The sequence below is a fragment of the Bactrocera neohumeralis genome, chromosome 3 (genome assembly GCF_024586455.1).
Source record: "Bactrocera neohumeralis isolate Rockhampton chromosome 3, APGP_CSIRO_Bneo_wtdbg2-racon-allhic-juicebox.fasta_v2, whole genome shotgun sequence".
NCBI classification, from domain to species: Eukaryota; Metazoa; Arthropoda; class Insecta; order Diptera; family Tephritidae; genus Bactrocera; species Bactrocera neohumeralis.
In genome coordinates, this window is record NC_065920.1 from 55,551,311 (window position 1) to 55,566,627 (window position 15,317).

A 15,317-nucleotide genomic window follows, 5' to 3' on the forward strand; every position below is an offset into this window, starting at 1 on the left:
AGATTTTACAGAGAATGTGTCCCTGAAATGTTGTGTCCTTAAAGCCGGTGTTGGTTTCATATAACTCCTCGACGCACCAGTATCGATAAGGAGTTTCACTTCTTTCCCTCCTAGGGACTTTGAAATCCAGGGTAGGAGGGACCTTCCCCTAAAAAATTAAGTTGATCTAAACTTACGTCATCCGCCGCTTGTTCGGCTTCTGCACCGTACAATGATTCACTCTGTGGCTCAACTTCCTCCTCCAGATGATTAACACGTTGGATCTTTGGTCCTGTGTAACGTCCAGAATTTGCTGGACGTTTTTGTTGATACCCCTGTTGCATTCTATTACTGTTTCCTTGATAGGCACCTCGGTCTCTGTCAAACGATTGGTGTTTAAATTTCGATGAGGATGGATCAACGTCCATTGGTTCCGCTCTGACTAGTCTGTCGCTGTCACGTCCGTTATTTACCCTTTGATTTTCCGTAAAATGAGGTGCATGTCCGGGTTTGTACTGCCTATTACTATAGTAGTGTGGGCTCTTATGAGCTGAGGGTGGATCATAAGTGTTTGTCCTATGGTTGTTCTGGCTTGAAATTATATTATTATTTTTTTTTTTAATGTGGTTGCCCTCGACGTTCCTGGCAGCAAAATTGGCCGCGAACGCATACCGCTCATGGTTTGAGTCTACCTCCTGTGCTAAAGCAAGAGCAGACGGAAGGTCAGACGGCCGTGAAGCGAAAAGAATGTCGCATAAGGGCTTCCTTAAGCCGGAAATGAAAACTCTTAGGGCATCTGCCCTATATTTCTCGTTTATAATTTCTGCCACGCTACTCTCGTAAGACATTATAGTCTTATTAGCTAGTAACGTTAGCTTCTTTTCTACCTCATCGTAGAATTCCAGACAGGACCTAGAACCCTGTCTTAAGGTAGATAATTCCTGCTCTATAAGATATACGGGACGTTTGTCCGCGTACGTAAAGTCTAAACGTGCTATAATGGCATTAAAATTAAGCACAGTACTAAACGATGAGAGGACCGCATCGGCAGCCCCTCTTATTTTGTTCCTCAAAATGGTAACTGCTTGGTAGTGTCGTTCACTGCCATCGTACCTTTTGAACAGTTCATAAGCGTTATGCGCCGCCTCGCGCCATGACACATATGTGCCTATGTGACCATGAAATTCGGGAAGTGATTTGATCGCATCAAGCGTTATGTCACATGTCACTAGTGGATTTACAGATACCTTTAGATATTTTTCTACCTTTGGCCTGCTGCCCGTCACTTGGTTTTGGATTGCTAATAACTTCCTATCGAACTCCAACCTTTGTGCTGCCAAAGCACTTCTAACTTCCGCCTTAATTAACTCGCTTATTTGTTCTGTGTTCATATTTGCTTTCTGACTTCCTAACTTTAAATTTCTAAAAAGGTCTTCCAGACCTTCACTCATTAATTTTTGTTCTGTCACTTTCCTTTATTTTATTCACAATTATTGTTATATTTATTCCAGGAAACGAGCATCTCACTTACCCTTCCATTGGATTTGAATAGATTAAAATTAGGTTCAGGTTCTTCCGGTTAGTTGATCGGGCCAAAGGTTGTCTCTTCTTAAAGTCCACGTTGAGTCCAAGTAGTTGATTGTTGTTGATTTTAAGTGAGCCAGCTATCGTAGTCACACGAGTCGAGTTAAGAACTTTATATTTTTCTATTAAACTTTTCACTCGCGTGCCCCACGTTGGGCGCCAATTATTCAAAATGTATTGTTCAATTTTAAAATTATTTTATTTGCCGTCATCTCGGCTTAGTTGTCAAGTATAAAGTGCTGCTTAAAATTATTCCTAACTTAGCTCAAGCCACCAACCCGCATCGCGTTGTGGCTCCTCTGCTGACGTTTTGCTGACCTTGCGCCTCGTGCATGGTGTTTGTTTACTTTGATGTCTGGCCAATGTTCTCACGCAAAATGTGCTGACTTAGCGACATGTGCAGAGTGGTAGGCTCTTATTACGACGGGAATTAGGGTGTGTCGTTTCCTCGCGATAACTTATATGCTTAAGGGGTCAGTAGGGTAATCTGGCCTGTTTTTTTGACATTATTTTCATAGAAATTTTTATTCTACAATAGAATTTTTCCACATATCATTAGGTATGTCGTGGAGTGTACAAACAAATTTTTCGGAGTTTTTTGACGACATCTGTCGGAGAAATGGCTGGGTGAATGAGATGCGTTTTTACTTTTTTATTTTTAAAAAGTACGTGAATGGTTATCGTCCCTGCTAGAATCATGAACAAATTTTGATAAATAAAAAGGTAATTAACATTTTTTTTTTTAATTTTCCCCATGTTTATTTATATAAATTTTGTCATAACATTGTCAATAAATTAAAAAAATATAGGAACGATAGCCAGGCGTTTTGTGAACGTTAAAAAAAACAAGTAAGGAAGGGCCAAGTTCGGGTGTCACCGGAATTCAAAATAGCGTTATATTGGAAGAAGGCGTGGTTGTGAACCGATTTCACCCATATTTTGTACATGTCATCAGGGTGTTAAGAAAATATTACATACCGAATTTCATTGAAATCGTAGTAGTCCTGAGATATGGTTTTTGGCCCATAAGTGGGCGACGCCACGCCCATTTTCAATTTTTAAAAAAGCCTGGGTGCAGCTTCCTTCTGCCATTTCTTTCGTAAAATTTAATGTTTCTGACGTTTTTTGTTAGTCGGTTAACGCACTTTTAGTGATTTTCAACATAACCTTTGTATGGGAGGTGGGCGTGGTTATTATCCGATTTCTTCCATTTTTGAACTGTATATGGAAATGCCTGAAGGAAACGCTCTATAGAGTTTGGTTGACATAGCTATAGTAGTTTCCGAGATATGTACAAAAAACTTAGTAGGGGGCGGGGCCACGCCTACTTTTCCAAAAAAATTACATCAAGATATGCCCCTGCTTAATGCGATCCTTTGCGCCAAATTTCACTTTAATATCTTTATTTATGGCTTAGTTATGACACTTTATAGGTTTTCGGTTTTCGCCATTTTGTGGGCGTGGCAGTGGGCGGATTTTGCCCATCTTCGAACTCAACCTTCTTATGGAACCAAGGAATACGTGTACCAAGTTTCATCATGATATCTCAATTTTTACTCAAGTTACAGCTTGCACGGACGGACGGACGGACGGACGGACGGACGGACAGACGGACATCCGGATTTCAACTCTACTCGTCACCCTGATCACTTTGATATATATAACCCTATATCTGACTCTTTTAGTTTTAGGACTTACAAACATCCGTTATGTGAACAAAACTATAATACTCTCCTTAGCGACTTTGTTGCGAGAGTATAAAAATTAAGCCAATCGGTTGAGTAGTTCAACCGGAATCATGTCTAACAGATTAAAGAAGTGTGTTTTGAGAAAAACTCGTTTAAAGTTTGAGGTACTGAAAAAGCATACAAATATGGACATAAACGTTGAAAAAATGACTTACCAATAATTATTATTTCTGGTTTCCTTCCAGTGGTAAAGTGGGTTTTTACATTAATTCTAAGGATATAAAGGATCGGAAAATGCAAAAAAAAAGTTTGATAAAAGATTACAATAAAATAACGGCTGTTAAAAAACGGTCGTTAATTTTAATATCCTTATAAGAACAACTCGATATAGCTGGCCGAAATAATGTGCACACCAAACATTCTATCTAATCAATTGATTGTTTGCCCATGTCTAGGGGATGTTGAGGCAAAAAAGTATGTAATTAATTATGGCTCTATAGCATTCCCCATTGAATAGCTTCTTTTTGAAAAAGTATGGTCCAAAGTCATCCTTTGCCCGTAGATTAAACCAAACATTGACTCTCGGAGGATGTAGGATGATAAGACGATAATTTTTTTTAGTAACGTATCCATTCAACCAAGAGTAAGCTTCATCGCTGAACAAAAATTTTCTTCTGAAAATTGGGATCGGTGGCCATCTCGTTTTATGACCATTCACCTAGCGTGAGACGAGCTTGATGTTCGTACGGCATCAATTATTGCCCAAATTGGCTTTTAGAAGTCCCAAAAGCAAGACATTTAAACCAAATCTTCTATAAAAGGCATGGCACAGCTCTTATTGTTTCTCGCGATGACATGGCGGTTAGACTCATTCGGGTATTTTTCAATACTCTGCTCCACACCAGCAATAGTGTCTTGTATGCACACGGTACGGCCTTTTCTGGATGTGCATTATCCACTATAGTAAAAGTGATGCGAAACGCACCTAAGGTTACTCTACTGGACGATTAGGCAGACCGAGAATTTGACAGAGCTCATTACTGCTAACGCACTTGCGAATTTTATAGGTGTATATGTTATGAAATGTAAACCAATTTAAGTACATATAAAGTAACTGCGTGAAAAAAACAAACTCCCTGTACCAACTGGATTACAAGTAATATATAGTTATTTGTATATGTATCACACTTGCCATTTGGTGTGTGATTTATGGCGTTAGCATGGCAAGCGCAATTGGAGCTTTTACACGTCACGCTTTGACAGCATACAAAACGTTTGTTCGTTAAATTTTTCCGCCATCATTAAACTTCAATTGTTTTAAACAAGGTGCGTTCCAAAGTAAACAGGACTTAAAAAAAAATACATAACAAATTTCGGGAAAATTAATTTATTTTATTCAAAATAGTATCTTTCTGCTTTTTTCACGGTCCAAAAGCATGTCGAACGAGTGTTTTAGCTCGTTGGCCGATATGGCCGCCAGTATGTCGGTGCAAGCCTTTTGAATGGCCTCTACGTCTGCAATAACGCTTTCCTTTCATGGGCAAATGCATTTTTCCGAAAAGGAAGAAGTCGCGCGGTGCCACATCAAGTGAATACGGGGAGAGGTTAATGGTTAAAATGTGGTTTTTGGTCAAATAATCGGTCCTTCGATGTCCTTCGAATGTTGGGTTTTGAGAAACTTTTGGTCGTCAGTCAATTTGTGTGGAACAAACCGTGCGCACACCTTTCGTAAGCCAAAATGTTCGGTCAAAATGCGATAAACCGAAGTCTTTTAGATGTTCAATTCCATTTCCATGTTATTCAATGATGAATTCTGATAATTTTTGATTAATTCACAAACAATTTCGATGGAATTTCCGGTGATCACGGATTTAGATTGGCCAAACATGTGGGCCGTCACTTATGTCCTGACGACCACTTTGAAAACGTTGAAATTACTCGTGCACTATGCTACGGGATAGGCAGTCATCGTGATAAACTTGTTTCATCAACTGAAACGTTTCGGTAAAAGTTTTTCTGATTTTAAAACAAAATGTAATGTTGGCTCTTTGTTCGAAACACATTTTCACAACGATAACACAAACATACTGATTCTTAAAACGCAATTACTTCACTTCCAATCAATGAAATGTCACTGAAATTCTCAATCGATAAAGATAGCACCAGTCGGTGGCGCCACCAGGGGCGTTAGATTCAAAAAGTCCTGTTTATTTTATTATGCTTCTTGTATATTTGAAATAGCTTCCGCCCGACTGAGACTGTGAGCTTTGTTTGCTGCACGCCAACTTGAAGCAGTACCTGCTTGTCCCCTTTTCATATTTCCTTGTATTGCACCATCTTCTTTAGATCAGATTTTCCTTTGTCAGATTTCATTTTTCTTTTGTGCTTTAACAATTTATGCCGTGTTGAATTGGGTTAGTTTAAGAGTTTGAAGGTTCGACTTTTGTGTAGGGCATTTAGTGGCATATTGCTTTTACTGTAGTAGTAATTTGTCTCACTTAGTTAAACTAATCAAGCTAGATATTAGGTTATATATAAATAAATGATAAAGATGACGAGACGAGTTGAAATCCGGTTCAGTTTCTTTCTGTCCGTCTGTGCAAGGTTAGGCGTTCGTAGATGGGGGTAATCGGTACACTGTCATGCCTTCAAAATGCCATTAATTGAAAACTTATAAGATGCCACAACTAAGCACTTACAACTGTAGCTGTACTTTTTCAAGGGACTAAAATGTCAAGAGACACCTGTGCGCTAAAACTTCTTAAAAATTGTCATAACCTCGTCCTATGAAAGGTTTGAAACATATATTTCTTAACCCAATGAAACTATCTTCGCCGTTTTTTAGTATTCAGAAAAATACTTCCAAAAATACTTACAAAATTTATTATAAAAGATAAAGAGTTGTATACTCACAATGTAATAATCTGAATAATAATGAAAATTATTAATTTTTACTCGAATACTCTTCAGTCTTTGAAATGTCTTATATCTTTTGGGCTTATATCTTTCTTAAAAATAGTGATAGAACTTAAAAATGCACTTTTCTAGCTTTGTCTAGCGACGTGTCACCTCACAGTTACCCTATGCTTTGAATGTAACAAATACTTTTATTTTTCCAAATTTTCAAAAATGTTATTTAAAAACTTCAATTCGGGCAAAAATTCCTGCAAATTGTGGCAAAAGTGTACAAGATGTAGGGCGAAAATGGGTTTTTTCTATGGCTTTTAATAAGATGCCTTGTAAATTTATTATCAATTTCCTCAAAAACCGTACTGTGAGAATTTTGGAATTTCAGAGTTTGCGTGGCTTCTAGTTCCTAAATTTTATATACTTAATACCGAAGATATTTTGTAAAAATTCACTTTTGTTCGAACCACCTAATGAAACTTGTAGGTAGGTAGATAAAGGGGGGCGGCAGAACATCCTTGGCCCCGGGCGCCCGAAGTTGTAGCTACGCCACTGTCGGTGAGTCTGGAGATATGTGTCAAAAATGAATTGAATTGGATCAATACTTCCCTTAGCCCTAATATGAATAATAAAAAAATGTATATACATATATTTATATCACATTTATCGGCCCAACTAGATTAATATAAGTTTTGCCAACACCTACATATGTTAAAGTATTTCGTCTGCTTTGATTACAAGAGTTTGAAGTACTCGTATTCGGCTATACCCGCACTAAGCTCTTTCTTATTGGTTTCAACAGCTTTTGTAGATCAACTTTTTTAGAAGCAAGTCTTATTGTCTTTCTGTAGAGAGTTTTATTAGGTCAATCATCATAAAAAATATGTATTTCATATTAGGTTTTTAGATGCTCACCAATTTTAAAAAGCAGATACCATTGGTGCAGGATCAATGCAAAGAAAGCCGAGGTGTTTGCCACACACCTTCAAAACACTTTTACTCCTAACGAGTTGAGTGATGAATCTACCCATGAGACAGTCAGGAATTTTTCGGATGTTGCTCGTCAAATGAAGGAATAAGTTGCTCATTCCGATTGCTGAAATAAATGCTGCGGAAGTGCATGAGGAGAATGACAGAATTAATTCGTTTGCACTTAAAGTGCTACACTAAAAAGGTAATGGGCATGATTGTAAAGCTTTTTAATAGAACGCTCAGACTATGTCTTTTCCATTGCAAAAAAATGTGCAGAGGTTGTTTTAATTCTTAAACCTGGAAAACTTGAACTACCAACGCGTTATTATTTTCTGCTAAAGTTTTACCCACATAATTGGAAATTCTACGTTGGATTCCGCGATGCTGAGTCGGATTTGAGACTTGTTCGTGCTGGCGTGTATTCGTCCCTGTGCTCTACATTTGTTATACAGCAGAACGTCTAGTGACCAACTATGACTTCATACTGACGGTAACCAATGCTGATGATACTGCACTGCTAGCATAAAGTGACAACTCTATTAGTACTTCCAGAAATGTGCAGATGAAATTTAATGCTCTAGAGATCATGTAAATATAAAAAAAAAAACAAAAACTCAGCAACGATAATGGCTCCTTAGGCTAAGATCCCGCCCTAGTCTGAAGAATAAGTTGCTCATTTATAAGGTAAAACTTAGGAGTTAGTGCATCAAATTGAAATTTAAATATAATTCATTATATTTATATAGTTCGTCTTTTTTTTGCCAGTTTATAACATCTCTTTTCGTATATTGTTGAGCTACCGTCTTTATTATTTTTGTATGCTTGGTAACATCAAAGGGTCATACAATCCATTATACCAAAACACAGTAAAAGCAATAAAAAAGGAATATCATAAAAATTAAGGGAAATCGCAGTGAAAAATATGTCGTCGATATTTTGGCGTTGAAGCAGCATAGTACAATGGACGTCTTTCGAGACTGAGCATAAGAAGATATATAAATCATGTGCAGATACATGTGGAATTGTATTGTTAAAAAAAATATTTGGGTTATTTTTTACTACAATAAATAATAGTTGATCAAGCTCAGAAAAAATGGGTATTTCTAATTTATTGTTCAATATTTTCATTCAATACGTATTTTATTAACAAAAAAGAAAATTATAAATTTCAAGGATAACGCAGTGTACGAAAAGGATATGGTACTTAGAAGTACCGACGGGTTTAAGGAGCTTAAAATATTTCATTTATTAATGCCATTATATTCGCTGATACAATCTTTTTTATGTTACATATCTCACATCTTCCTCGGCCTTCAACAAATATTGGCCAATGTACTCCCAAGATACCTAATCGAACATCAATTGTAACCGACGCACCCTTACCCCGACGTTTTGTGTTGGCGTCTGACTCAAGTTTCGTTTATTGGCACCAATATCCTTTTGCGTCTTTCGGCTTTGAGCAACGGACTGACCTTATTCCTGCAGAGTCATTTTTTCATGTGTTTGCCATCATATGCCCAATCTATCTATGCCACTATTTTTAGATCACCTTTTTTCATTTGCTTGTCTGGCTTCATGCTTGAAGGAAGTCCTTTTCGATTGACTCTACATGTTCCGCACGTAACAAGTTAAATAGCTAATCTTACTAGTTTTCCGAGATGTTTGAATTATCACTTACATGTAAAAAGCTTAGTCTTGAGTCGAATCTCGTACTCCAATAATGGCATAAACTTGGACGTTGATGGTAACCCCTAAAGAAGTTGATGCCAAGAAGTGCAAGGAACTCACTTTTTTGAGATGAAGTGTTTTGTTGTTTTGTATCTCATACAAATTTGAATTAAATATGGTTCTTTTAATAACAGTTTCAATGTACGACAAGAAAAATGACTGTGACGGCGTGAATATATCTTCAAAAAAAAAAACCAGGAAATGGTTCACTAATGAGTCAACGTGTTGTTTCTTCTCCCGCGATTTCACTCAAGAAGTGATCTTCATTGCCTTCTGAAACTATAACTAGGTCTTCTTAATCATCAGACTCTATATCCGTGGTTTTCCGCGTCAACACCTATTGTAATGGTTACGAACAATTTGTTATTAGCTGAAGTAAGCGGATAGTGAATGCAGTTGTTTGCAATACTCATTATGCCACGGCGTATACGCAACAATGTCGAAGTGGGTTTTAAAAATGTATTTTATCTTTCCAATAAAGGTGAAAGATGAGGCCGTGTAGCCACCTGATGGTAAGCCTGGCGCAAAAGCTAATCGACGTCGAAAGTTCGACATGTTCAAAAGCAAACTAATAGCATTGACAGACGGCAGCGTTAAACCAGATTAATTGCATTTTTCGGGATTAATTCAGGAGTTACCACAGCTAACTCCGTTGCTGAATCCAAAAATAACTCTCAACATTTTAGGGAGTTTGTGAGATTTTCGTTGGCAACATTGTTAAAAATGGCCAATTTTCATCTATGAAATACAAGCAACCCTGACAGCTGTTTATCAAATTCTCAATATAATATCAATAAAACTTCTATGTTATGATGCAGTTTTAAAAATAATGTGTTGATATGCTTTTGTAATAAAAAATGGTTTGGTAAAAATTGCTCGGCTAACAACCGTAATGTTTATCTTCTATCAATTTTCATTGAAAATATTATAAAAAGGACAATGAGCTGTTTATGAGAGTTTCAAACTCGATAGCTGCCATCTGTCACCTACAAATTTGGATCTGATTAAGTGCGCAGTTAATCCGGATTAACGCTGCCGTCTGTCAAGGCTATAAGATAAGCTTGAAGATATATTTTACATAATTTTTAAAGTTGTTTGGTTTAAGGAAAATCTAAATGTGCCCTTATGTCTTCACTATGCTTTATACAAGTATGTGTATTTGCATTTAGCGTTGCTCAAAATCAAGTTTTTTACAAAAAAATTTATTTATCTCGCAGAAGCATTTTAAAACAAAAGACGTATGAAAATGCTTTTACTCTTTCCTATTTTTCTCCTTATTGTCTTTTCACGACTTTTTAGTGACTTTTTGAGCTGGAAAAACTTTGTTTATACCGAACATGTCATGCATAAAATATCGAATTATTTGTAGGCCAAGCGTGCTTTCAGCCATGCAACTGTCAACAAGCAAATATAAAGTTATTCGAAATGATTATTATGAAATGTTAAAGTTTACTTTCTGATTCAGCAAATCGATTTGAGTAAATACTGTTTGAACTTTTATTCTTCTGATTGAGTTTTGTCGTTGTGGTTTCAAGTCTTCCTGATCTTTTTGTGCACAAACTGGTTCTGATACGCACCATTATTCACCAAAATGACGTTAGTGTTGAAACTAAGATGAGAAAACTCTTAAGAAAGATTGAAGCTTCATCTCACTTTTGTAAAAGGACAGTTCAATAATGTTAGTTTCTAAAAAAGCTTTTCTCATATTTGATAAAATTATAGTTCTTTTGTAGAAATATATATATCTTTTGTAATATCATGCCTAACACCAAGAATGGTCTCTTTTGTTGATTGCTAATGTTATGTGATATGAGAACCAGCTTTATACTTTTAAAAGCATTTTCAACAAACAAAATAAGAAAGGAAAAACAAATGAATTAAAAGTAGTAACTCTTAATAAAGTCCAAATAAAACAACTAAATTGCTATGTTAACGTAAAATATATAGAAATGTATATAACCATAATATTATAAGCGATACATAAAGATTTGGCAATTTTATTATTCGATATATCTGTGTTAATGACTCCCTTGGGAACAACAACACAAAAGTGTCCATAAAACAAAAAAATTCTATATAATATATACATATTAGGTGTGTCATTCTGAGGCCACCTTTTTTTCAACTGAAAAACAGGCTAAAAACTTTCGAAAATGTGAAAAAGAAAGTCACTCAAAAGATGAGCTCTTAATATTAATATTAAAAGGTGCCTATTTCAAATTTTCTGTTTTCCATATAAATTACATGGAAAAAAATCATTTTTTGGCTACCAGTAGGGATGGTAAACTCGATTCCGATTCTACTCGAAAATCGAGTTTTCTCGTAAAATAATCGATTTTTCGGAATCGATCTTCAGTAGTCGAAGTCGATTAAGAATCGACTTTTGACATTCGAAACATTTCTGGTATCAAATAGTCGGTTGTCATTGGCGATTACTTTCTCACAGGCATCGTTTTTAAAGAAACATGAACCGACAATTCCACCGGCCCCAAACCGAGGCTTTTTCTTGACGAAATGGCAGCTCTTGAAACTCTTCAAGTTGTTTTTCGTCCCAAATGTGACAATTTTGTTTGTTTACATGCCCATTGAGCCAGATTTGTAAACGTTGTCTTTCCATGGTGACAAGCCGGTTAATACTGAACAAAAGTAACATGAAGACTTGGCACGTCTTTCGCGTAATTTGTCATAAACATACTATTGAGAAAAGTGTCTCTAATTGGATCAACCGTTATATTTGATGAATTAACCAAATAAAATTTGCTGTTAGGAAAAATACAATATTTAAGGAAAGACCCTTCAGCATTCAGAACCATAAAATAATTTTGTTAGAACAACATTATGAACTTGAACTGGAGTGTGACTTTCTAAAACAAAATGTCCATAGTCTTTTTCAGATACCTTAAAAGTAACTTATTCTGTACTGCAAACAAAATTCCAGGTATAAGTGCATGAGTGTTTAACCTTAACAAACTTATGGGTCTTCACCTAATCAGGGTATTAGGTATATTGTACGCTGTATTTTAAGGCCTTTGGTAGCTAAATTGAATTCAGAAAACAAAGATTTGTGAAGTCTGAAAATGCGAACATTTATTACACTAGTAAGTTGCTCCGTAATTTTCGTACTCAATATATACCATTTATATAATTTACTTGCTAAATGAGTGATAGCTTGGGTTAGCAATTGTTTCCCTAACTGCTATGTAGAAATCACCTCCGAAACTCAAAATATGCGTTTATGCAAATAAACAAACTCAACATTTTATACATCGCACAAGTCGTGCGGTTAATCATGATGAAATCGGGAAGGACCTCACCGAGCCGTTTCCGACAATATAGTCTTGGAAAAAAAGCACGAAATAAGCTAATTTTATATTATACGATGCATAAACATAAACAATGACGAACCGAGAGAACTGTTTTCCGCTAGATCTTTAAAGTCCTGTGCGTGAGCTATGAATATTGAAGAAGATGCATTCACGAACTTTATTAACTTTACAACAACGTAGTTACGGTCAAAAGCTGAATGGCAGCAGCGTTGGCAAACCACACTCAAAGGCTGGTGGACCCGGAGATTGATACTTTGAAGACTCTGATCATGTATTCTTTTATTCTCTCGATTTTTATGTATAAGAAAAAAACCAAAAGCTACACTGGGTAGCAGTTTTACGGTGAAAAATTTGACTACATTCATGTATCAGTTCACCGATAATTGGAAAGCTGTCAGCGTTGCGGCAGACTCAATCATGACAAAACTGAGTTAGGCGTCCGTCAGTCCGTGCCATAGAGGTGACTTAAACGACTTATCACTCGCACGAAAAAATACTTAATTAGGTGATTTCATGGGAGAGTTTAGAGTTGGGAATAGGTTGGATTTAGTGGATTGAAATTCCGCACTCCGGCCAAGGATGCTTTATCTACTTAAAAAAAGGTGCCATATACGTATGTGAATAAAAACTTCGGATACAAAGAAATGAGTTTACACACAGCAATAAGAAATTAGCAAACATGTTTATTATAACTTGAATTTAATTTTCTATACATCCATATATCATTTAGAAGTTTTTAGCATCTTGACTCTTAATTTTTATTAGCATTAGAGCCGCTTTTCAGTTGTACATTAGAAGAAATATGAGCAGAAACTGTTTAAATTATTGAACACATATTGATATGTAGTATATAATTTGAAGTGTGAGGAGATCAAACTAAACTTTATTCATCATGCATACTATATATTTTATTTTTCGAATAATGCGTTAGTAAAATTTAAGTAATTAAAATTTCATTTTGATACAATTTGTTGGAAATCCTTTATAACAAAAAGTCTTATGAGTAACGGACAAATAGTCAAACTAATTATTTTAGCAGTATACGGATATATATACAAAATATTTTAGAAAATTTTGATAAATGAAAAATAATAATATTAATATTAAATTATTTCCTTCAGGGTTGACGTAACGTCAATTTGTCATGCTATTGTTGTGTAAGTTAAAAGTCATACAAGTAGCAGGAAAATGCATACGGATACAATGCCTAGTATTACTTGTATAATGTTAATTAAAATAAATGGCCGTCATAGGAGATAATAGTGAAAGAACAAAACAAACGAAACGAATGCGACAATACAGGTGAGAAGTGTCCCTTCATAATCTCTTTATTATGTTTTAATTACTGGTGACAAGGGGACGGAAAGATCTTAAACAAATGGTGGCATGAACCATTTGAATTATTTCTGAAACTAATTATGGGTTTTCTATGTAGGATATTTAATTAGAACTGTGTCTCTGAATTTGTAAATAAAATATACTTGTGCATAAGTAAATTGCTTTCGGTTATGTTACACTTTCATATTTTGTACAAATTTCCATTCTCTGAAAGGTATGCAGAGAGTTATCTCATAATACTGTCAAGTTGTCAGCAACAGATGTTTATTTTTTATTAAACACATAATTTCGCAGCAGGTGTGATAGAGCAGCGGCCTTGATTGTTTCATCTGCTTTTCTGGATACCAAAAAAGGTTTGATAACAGAGGATCAGGCTAGCTTTGTCACTGACAAATGCAAAATTAGTCGGGCAAAAATAAGTGTTGGAGTTAAGCTTCAAAACACCGAAAGTATTGACTCTGTATATGGGCTGTATTTTGACGGCCGCAAAGACAATACACTTACACAAGTCAGCGAAGGTGAAAAGTACTACCGCGACACTGTCAAAGAGGAACATATTTCTCTTATAGCGGAACCTGGTTGTCATTACTTTGGCCACGTCACCTCTCCTTCCGGGTCAGCTGAGGATGAGACGCAAGCTATATCGCAACATTTACAGGACAATTCAGTTGATGTGGAACGCGAACACAAGTTGGAAAGGTGGAATCATTCGGAAACTAGAAGAAAGAATAGGTAGGCCATTACAGTGGGTTGTTTGTCTTCTACATTTCAACGAACTTCCATTTCGTGCTCTTTTCGAACACATAGATGGTGTCTCAAAGAGTCCAAATACATTCTCTGGTGACATAAGTAAACTGCTCCCTGATTGTGAGAAGTTGCCTGTTGTCAAATTTGAAAGTTTTCCATCCTGCCAATTACCTTCTGAGGTTATTAATCCGACCCAACTTAGCACACACCATTATCTCTATAAAATATCAGAAGCTGTTATTTCCGGTCAATGTTCCTCAGATTTAGCGTCGATGCATCCAGGTAACATGTGCAAATCTCGCTGGCTCACCTGTGCAAATAGAATTCTGAGATTATACATTTCTACTGACAAACCAACAAAGGAAATAAAGATTTTGGTCAAGGCTCGCGCCATCTCTATGCTGCAATTCAAAGATACTTACCTGCTAAACTGCGCAAGGTTGTCGATTCATCCATTCAACAGAATGCTTTCTTTGCTCTTCCAGAAAACATTCTCCTTAGTATGATGACTGACGAACGGATAGAAGTCAGAAAGTTGGCCCTTGACCGTCTTCTGGCAGCCAGAGAAGCAGAGTCTGACACTGTAAATAGAAGGGTTAGATGTAATAAAGCCAAAGCTGAATTTCAAAGCTAATAATTATTACGATATGATTAACTGGAAGACTATTACGTTGACTGTTCCACCAGTTCTTTGTTCAGTTTCTAACGAAGAACTCATAAAAGGGCTGTCGGGAGACACTGCAGAGGTATGGAAATTTAGTGAATTCCCTCTCACACCGTGGCAGTCGAGAGAACCGTCAAACTGGTGACAGAGGCATCTTCTAAAGTTATTGGCCCCCAATCTCGTGATCGTTTTATACGCTCTACACTGAAATGTAGGCAACTAGTGCGAAAGATTAGTACAAAATCTGATTTCATCAATAAATTTGACACAGATTCAGACTAAAACAAGCCTCACATATGGGTGGTTGGTTGGGTTAGGCTTGGGAGGAACCCGAAGAGCAGCCACCTCCACGCGGTGGGTTCTGGGTGACCAATACAGGTTAGC